Below are 8358 nucleotides of genomic sequence, written 5' to 3'. Positions count from 1 at the left end.
ACAGTGTCCTGAAACGGATGGGTCTCACCTGGGTTACACACTGTCAAGTTTATCACACTGAAGTTGGAACATGCCTCTTGGTCTGGCATGATTTGTTGAAAATAATAGAATGCCATTTGTATTTCTCTGGGACATGGGTAACTTTCTAGAAACTGCAGGGATTTCTCAGAACTGAAATTGGTAAAGCACAGCTCGATCTTACAAGAGGCTGAAACCAGGGACCATAAAACCATGAACAGTGTTACTCACACCAGCTGTCCCTCTCTCTCTCTCAACCGGCCCCTCCTTCTCTCTCTCATCTCTGACTCTGCCTCCACAAAGGCCTTGCTCCTGTATTTCTGCAAAACAACATTCTGTGCTTCAGTGGTCTATGGGGAGAAAGAGTTAACAGTTCAACACGACCTGTCACTCCAACAAAGCATCACCTAACCACCCCTCATCTGAAATCCCAGGTCCCCAGGAGGAGGAGCTTAGGCGGGTGACTCCCTGAGACAAAGAGCTGGCCTGGTGGTGGGTGGGGAGGAGGGCCACGTGGTACAGAAGACCGCGCTCTCTGGGCAAGGCGAGATTCTCTAAGAAGGAGGCGTGAATTGCCTGGTATAAAGATCACCTCTGATGAGGTTTGAGAATCCAGCTTAATGCCCAAGGAGCAAATTCCTTCCCCCAGTAACTTAAGAACAGAGTTCTTAATTTCTTAGACCTCTTGCACTTTATAGATGAGGCGCTGAGGTCCAGCGAGTTGTGGCAGAGCTGGGTTTGGGAGTCTGGCCACTTGGTTTCCACCTCAGGGTGCTCTTTTAGGATGAGATCTGCCAGAGGCTCTTGTCATGTTCAGGATGGTGCTGATGTCATGAGAGTCCAGCACCAGGAAAGATGCTGGTTATCACGAGCCCAGGCACTAAATCACAAGAAAGGAATGGGCATTTGTGACAGGCTGCGCTTTCCAAAATTGACCGCAACGTTATCCCTCTTATACGGTGCCCTGATGCTCCTCCAGGGAGTGCTGAGGTCTGTGTCCCCTCCGCTCAAACTCTGGCTGATCTTCGTGGCTTCCTCAACCAACGGAGCAGGAGTGATGCCAGGCAGCTTCTGGTGTGACATCGTGAAAATTCCGTTAGCTTCCACCATGTCCCCTGGAGACACTGGTCTTGGAATCTCATCACCAAGTGTAGGGAAGCCCAAAGCAGACCACATGCAGAGGTCACATGCAGGTGTTCAAGGTGAGAGCCCAGCTGGGGTCCAGCCAACAGCCAGGATGGACATGTGGGTGAACACGTCCTCAGGTTACTCCAGCCCTCGAGCCACTGAGAGATGCCCAGAATTTGGATCTGAGGCCCCAGACATCAAGGATCATCAGAGAAGGCTGTGCCCTGTCTGGATTCCTGATGCACAGAATCTGTGAGTATGAGAAGATAGTTATTTTATGCCATTGAGTTTTGGGCTAGTTTGTTATACAGCCCAAATCTGGAACCACACCGGTCTATCACCTACTACCAAAACTTTGGGTCTTAGGAGGCAATTTTTCCTGATTTTTTTTTTTTAATGGAGGTGCTGGGGATTGAACCCAGGACCTCATGCATGCTGAGCACGTGCTCCACCGCTGAGCTGCACCCTCCCTCTTTCCTGGGTATTTTTATCCTTTCCATCATTTTTAGAAGACAGTATTTCATCATATTATTAATTGCTTAATTTAAAAAAGACACATGCGTTAAACCCAAGTCCTGTGTCTGAGGACACAGGCTCCATCACCTGCTGCAGTGACCTGTTAGTGCCGAGTGTCTGTCATTTCATAATAAGAGGGGTCCTGGAAGGTGAAGCAGTTATAAATAAAGGGAGGATGCATGTAGAGTGTAATTTTTTAAATTTAATAATAAAAGACCACATTTGGGGGAAAAAATTTAAGTGTGCTTTGGTTTAGTTTTTTTTTTTTAATTTCTGTGGTCAATTTTTTTGCAAAACTGACCATAATTCTTCATGTGTCTTCATCTATCTGCATTTTTACAATGTGGCTTTGCAGCTCCTTCCATCAAGAGGTGGAGTTTATTTTCTCGTCCCTTAGATCGAGCCTGTTTTGACATTTTTCCAGGTCCAGGCCTAGGTCAAGAGGCTTGGCAGGCTTCTTCCCATTCCCTTGGAAGCCTGTCACCAGCACACGAGCAAGCCCGAGCTAACCTGCTGGAGGACGAGAGCCCAGCCAGCACAGAGCCCAGTTGTCCCAGACGAGGCCACCCTAGACCAGCCTCTAACCAACCAACAGCCAGACATGTGAGCAAACACAGCCTTGACCCACATGGCCACCCACCCCACAGCACCCAGCCAGCCCATCGCCTTGTGAGCCAAAATAGATGCTTGTTGCTCGAACCCACTGAGTCTTGGAATACTTTGTTTTCTTGCAATACCCAACTGTTACCAAAACCATAGAAGAATAAAACCACAAATCTTCTTAGTTGTAGAGGTTCTCAATGGAGTCGGGGAAGGCAGAGTGTCCGCATCTCTGCCAGCTGGGAGGATTGAGGTTTGGACATTCTTAATGTTCTTTCAAAAGGATGCCAACTAAAACAGCTGAGAAACACTGACCTTAAGTTAGGAAGGCTCGAGCAGCCTAAATGCCGCTCCAAGAGTCTGGTTAACGCTGAGAATTCATTCACCTTTAAACTGAGTGTCTTCTGGAAACAACTAGAAGAGGAACACTGGGCCTAGGGAAGTGTGTGGTGGGGTTCAGGCAGGCACCCTGCCTCTGGGAAGCGCCCTTCTGACCACGAAGTTTACACGGGGGCTGCCAGCTTTCCACCGGGCCTCCTTGGCAGTGGGCTGCCTCAGCGGTGGGCGCGCAGCCCCAGCCGGCCCAGCGGACACCTTTCTTGAGATTTTTAAAATCAGAACCAAGAGGAGACCCTTCCCCTCTGTCTGCAGAAGCAGAGAATGGTGACCACAGGGCAGATATGTTTTCCAGCACTCTTGAAGAAAACCCCACCATGCCAGGGGGTGTTGGGGGAAAAGGCAGGGACCACCTTGGGAGCATCTGAGTTTCTAGTTTCCGTCATTTCTGGCCTTGGTTTGATGACATGAGCCGTGAACTCCCCTTTTCTCCTACACAGGTTCAAGTCTCTCTCCAATACTTGCAACCAAGAATCTGATGATGAAATTGCCAGCAGAGAGCATCTTGCTTTTGCAATGCAGCTTTAAAGAAAATTGCAAAAAAAACAACGGAGGAAGAAAAGGTACTTGTGGTGGGCACAGAGAAATACCACTCAGATCCTCCAGATCTCTCAGATCCTCGAGAGAGCTCGCTGCCCAGCTGGAGAGCTCCCAGCTGTAAGTCCTCCCGCGGTCTGCCTCCACTTCCCAGCCAGGGCCACACCATTCCGGGGACAGTCCCCAGGCAAGGACTGACTAAAGCAATGGTGCTTGAGGTCTTGCTACCCCAGGCGAAGCTCCCAGCTCATAATTAAGCAAGACACGGGGCACAAGAACTAGCCATGTCCACCCAATGCGGGACTCCTCAAATGGACAATTTCCTCCACACCCACACTCCCCACAGGGCCAGCGGAGGCTTTGCCATTTCAGCATCACAGTCTAAACTCTCTGTGTCCAACCCTACACTCTCTTTCCCTTTCAAAGGTGTTACTCCTCAATAAACATTTTGTATTTCTTTCTCTCTCTCTCTCTCTTTTAAATTATTGGAGGTTCTGGGGGTTGAACTCAAGACCTCGTGCATGCTAAGCATGCACTCGACCCCTGAGCTATACCTGTTCCCCCAACTTTTTGTATTTCTAACTCAGTGTCCCAACATTTTAGGAGGCCCTAAATTTGGTGCTTAATGGTCTTATTCCAGCAAATTTAAGATAATACAACCAAGACTGTGAATATTTTCATAGACATCTTCTCTAGAAGAGGCTGAAAGGAAGCATCCTTTCCTGGAGCCGTGAGCAGATGGAGATGGTAAATATCTTCTTCCCCTTGAGCCCAAACTCTGGTTCTTATTTCTTCCCACCATTCCAGAGGCCACCCTCAATGATGTAACTAAATCAAACCCCAAGTCAGGAAGGTCTTCCTGATCCATCCAGCATACTTGGGACATCAGTGGACTTGGCTCCAAGCCCCTGCCCAGCCCCTGCCCTGCCCCTGCCCTGCCCTCCCGCCACAACCCCCTTCATCTGCCTCACCTCCTCCCCCTCCCTCGCTCTGGAGAGGAGAGTAATTAACGAGCTGTCACTCTGAACGATGCAGTCCTGGCTCACGTCTGAATCATTTATTTTGAATGCTTCCCATCACGCCTAACCTTGAGGCTCCCAAATACCTGATAGCTGGAAATGAGCCTGAACCTGATTCCTCATTTTCTTTTCTCCTGGTATATTTAGACAGTATTAGAAGGTGAAGAAATTACAGCTTGTTCCACCTTGACGTGCATAGTCACTGGTAGGATGACTGACCTTCAAGCTGATAGCATTCCTACTCCTCCAACTTGATTAGCCCAGAGCACATTCACTTGATCATCAAGAATTCCGCATTTGAATGTAATTTGGTGCAGCCACTATGGAAAGCAGTATGGAGACTCCTCAAAAAGCTAAAAATAGACTTACTATATCATCCAGCCATCCCACTCCTGGGCATATATCTTGAGAGAACTCTAACATGAAAAGACACATGCACCCAATGTTCATATCAGCACTATTTACAATAATCCAGACACAGACGCAACCTACAAGTCCACTGACAGATGACTGGATAAAGAAGCTGTGGTACATTTCTACAATGGAGTATTACTCAGCCAAAAAAAGAATAAAATAACACCATTTGCAGCAACATGGATGGACATGGAGAATATCATACTAAGTGAAGTAAACCAGAAAGAGAAAGAAAAATACCATATGATATCACTCATATGTGTAACCTAAAAAAGACACAAATGAACTTATTTACGAAACAGAAACAGACTCACAGACATAGAAAACAAGCTCATGGTTACCAGTGGGGAAGGAGGTGGGAAGGGATAAATTGGAAGTTCAGGATTTGGGATTTACAGATACAAACTAGTATATATAAAATAGATAAACAACAAGGTCCTGCTGTACAGCATAGGGAACTACACTCAATATCTTGTAGTAATCTATAATGAGAAAGAATATGAAAAGGAATATATGTATGTACATGTATGACTAAAACATTGTTCTGTACACCAGAAATTGATGCAACATTGTAAACTGATGAGACTTCAATTTAAAAAAAAGAACTTAAAAAAAAAATCCCAGACTTGAAGCTCTACTAGTTTATTGGAAGTTCTGCAGATAGATACCACTTCTTCAATTTTGTTCAAACTCTCAGATAAAAATATTGGTTTGTTATATACAGTCACTGTGTCAATAGTCTCCAAAGATGGCCACCAATTTCCGAGTCCTTCTGCCCTTGAAGCTAGGCTGCTCTGGGAGTGTTTTGACCAATGTGGGGCAAATGATGCTCTGGGACTTCAGAGCCCAGGCCCTAAGAGAACTGACAGCTTCTGCTTCCTTTCCAGGAGTCCAGCCGCTTTTCTACCAGATTTCAAGCCACCCAGAGGAGACACACTGGCGACCACAAAATCGACCCGCCTCAGACATACAGGACAGCTGAGTCCCCAGATGACCGCAGCCCGGCCCTGGACACAAAAAGCAGAAAAGCCACCCACCTGAGTCCAGTGAAGCTATAAAGTCACAAGAAATAATAAAATGATTGTTGTTTCTAGCTACTAAGTTTGGGGGTAGCTGGTTACATAGAAACAGATAAACAATGATTTTTAGATATTCTTACTTCAGGAGGAATATGAAGCCGTAGGGTATGAGCACTCTCACACTGGGCTGGTGAGAGTATAAATTCAGTTTGTACTTAACGCAAAAACCAGAAAAAAAAAAATACCTGTACAAATACTTAATACAAAAACAGTTAATTTGGAGGGCATTTGGGCAGTAATTATTGACATTTCAAATGCATATGCACTGTAGCTCCACAGCTGTCCTTCTCAGTGTCTATTCTAAACAATTGTCCACGTGGATACCACCGGGCAGGTCCAAATATGTTTATTTCAGCCTTGTTTGAGAAAACCAGAGTGAGAAATTTAATACATCAGCGTAGGAAAGGCTGCTGTCTCATAAGAATACTTTGTATCTACTGAAAGAACAATCTAGATCTATATGAAACAATGTAAAACACATCTCCCATACATTATTGAGCGGAAATAATAAGTTACAATCCAGTATATGCAGTGAGAGAGCATTGATGGCAAAAATACTGTCTTTGTAATTGCTTATATATCTAAATGCACAGAAAGTCTGAAGGAGTTAACTGTACTCCTAGTCAGCACAGGATAAGCTATTCTGTGGTAATAGATACTTCAAGATTTCAACAGCCTAACACAACGAAAGTTTATTTTAGCCTCTCAAAAAGTGTGACATAGAACATGTGGTCCTCCTCCAAACAGTGGCTTGGAAATCTGGGCTCCTCCCATCATGTAAGTTCCATAATCTTGTCTGTGTGGCCTTCAGGGCGTCTGCACCAGGGGAGGCTGGGCGGGGGAAGCACACTGGCTTTTCATGGTCATGACCTAGAACTGACAATTAGTTCCACTGGCTGGAACCAGTCTTATGGCCTTAACCTCATGCAGTCCCATTTTTGAGACATTTGCATTTATTGCCAATATTTTTCACCATTACAGATAACACTGTACCGCCTGGGCACGTGATAAACTGAAAATCTCTTTACATTTAGACATCTTTTGACAATTTCAAACACATTTCATGTCCATACTCAGTCTGAGCCACATGAAAATCCCACATGATAAATGAGCAAGGTATAAGTCTCCCCACTTTGCAACAGGAAAATTGAGGCCTCGAGGATTCTGACCAGGGTCTCAGGGCTGTGAAAGAGCTGAGACTCAGAGTGAACTCTGTGATGCTTAAGCCCAGGTGTTTTTTCATTAGAGACATGCCAATCAGCATCCCACTGACATCATATCTTTTAAGATAACCTCAGGATGGGTGAACAAAAGGAACTTAGCCAGAGAATAGATAAGGATTTTAAGAAAATGAAAAGAGCTGTTTTAGGAATCTGGGTCAGAGGGATTTTGAAAAATGTTTGTTTCAATGTCTGTCTCCCTGAATAGGGTGTGACTTTCTAAATGGGATTGGACCACATTCACCTCTGCAATCCCAATATCCGGCACAGGTCTTGACTTACGTTGAGCACCAAGTAAATATTCACTAAATGAATGAATGGTGACAAAGTTACACCTTCTATACCCCCTACCATAAAGTCATGGCATTTTTGATCTGAAAGAAATCTGGACCCTGGCCACTCAGACAGAGTCCCTGAAATTAGGACCATGGGGAATGGGTTAGAAATGAAGACTCTCAGACCCCACTGAAGATGCTCTGAACCAGAATGGATCTTCATTTTAGCAAGATCGCAGGATGAATCATAAGCAATCTAAAGTTTGAGTAAACTCAAATGCGTTGGCCTTGAGTTTGCACTTCTGTGACATGGTTCTGACACCAATTCTGATATGTGAATTTTTTTCCTCACACCAAGCAATGCCCCAGCCCCAGCTGGGTGTCCTACAACCCAGCACAATTCTGGCACTACCTACCCAGAGACAGCATCAGATTTCACAGGTTAACGGCTCAGTCCCACAAGACTGCCCTCCCCTTCAAATGCCAATCGCAAGTCCAGGTTGTTACCTGTGCTTCTGATCAACAGACTACAAATCAGGGGCCTCCGCGACCCTCTCCTTGGGTTTGATTAATTGCAAAAGTGGCTCATGGGACTCAGATAACTCGTTTACTCCCTAGATTATCAGTTTATTACACAGAAGTTAGGTGTATGTCCCAGCAGTGATGATAAAAGCTACCTGCAGTTTCTAAAAGATTTTTCAGTGAATTCCTCACCATTGAAGTTTTCCTCTGATTCTGCTACACTCTGAACTGCATTTTAAGCACTTTTCTACTTCAATTCCACACGCACACACCCTGATATCCTTTATAATGGATAAAATTTGTGATTAAAGTACTGTAATTTACTATGGGGTAGCACCTGCCAAAGACAGAATTAGTCCATTACTGAAAACTGGAGGCTTGGTTTTGAGGAAAGGTGTCTTCTGGTTGGAAGAATAATGGGGAGAGAGCTCAGGTCCCCCCTAAAGGGTTACCGCCCATCTTTGCCCATTTAAGAGTGACACAAGGTAAGAACTCCTGAGATCGCCCCTCAACAATCCAGGATAACAAACCGACAAATTATTGGTGCCAGGAGAAAAGTTTCAGCCCCTGCAACTCCACTGAGTGAAGAGGAATTCAGAACCCATTTTCCACGGAAACCATGGTATACACACTG

At 45.3% G+C, this 8358-nt stretch overlaps 1 long non-coding RNA gene across 1 annotated transcript; it reads left to right on the top strand.

Moving 5' to 3' along the window:
• Positions 1-1206: 1206 nt before the first annotated feature.
• LOC140691109 (uncharacterized) lies at positions 1207-5700 on the top strand. Its single transcript, XR_012067516.1, has 5 exons — positions 1207-1398; positions 2087-2265; positions 3099-3221; positions 3879-3942; positions 5516-5700. It is a non-coding gene; the product is annotated as an uncharacterized lncRNA (long non-coding RNA).
• Positions 5701-8358: the final 2658 nt, after the last annotated feature.

This window comes from Vicugna pacos, chromosome 1 (assembly GCF_048564905.1).
Source record: "Vicugna pacos chromosome 1, VicPac4, whole genome shotgun sequence".
Taxonomy (NCBI): Eukaryota; Metazoa; Chordata; class Mammalia; order Artiodactyla; family Camelidae; genus Vicugna; species Vicugna pacos.
Note: the sequence above shows the minus strand (reverse complement) of the source record. Positions and strands in the feature narration are given on the sequence as shown.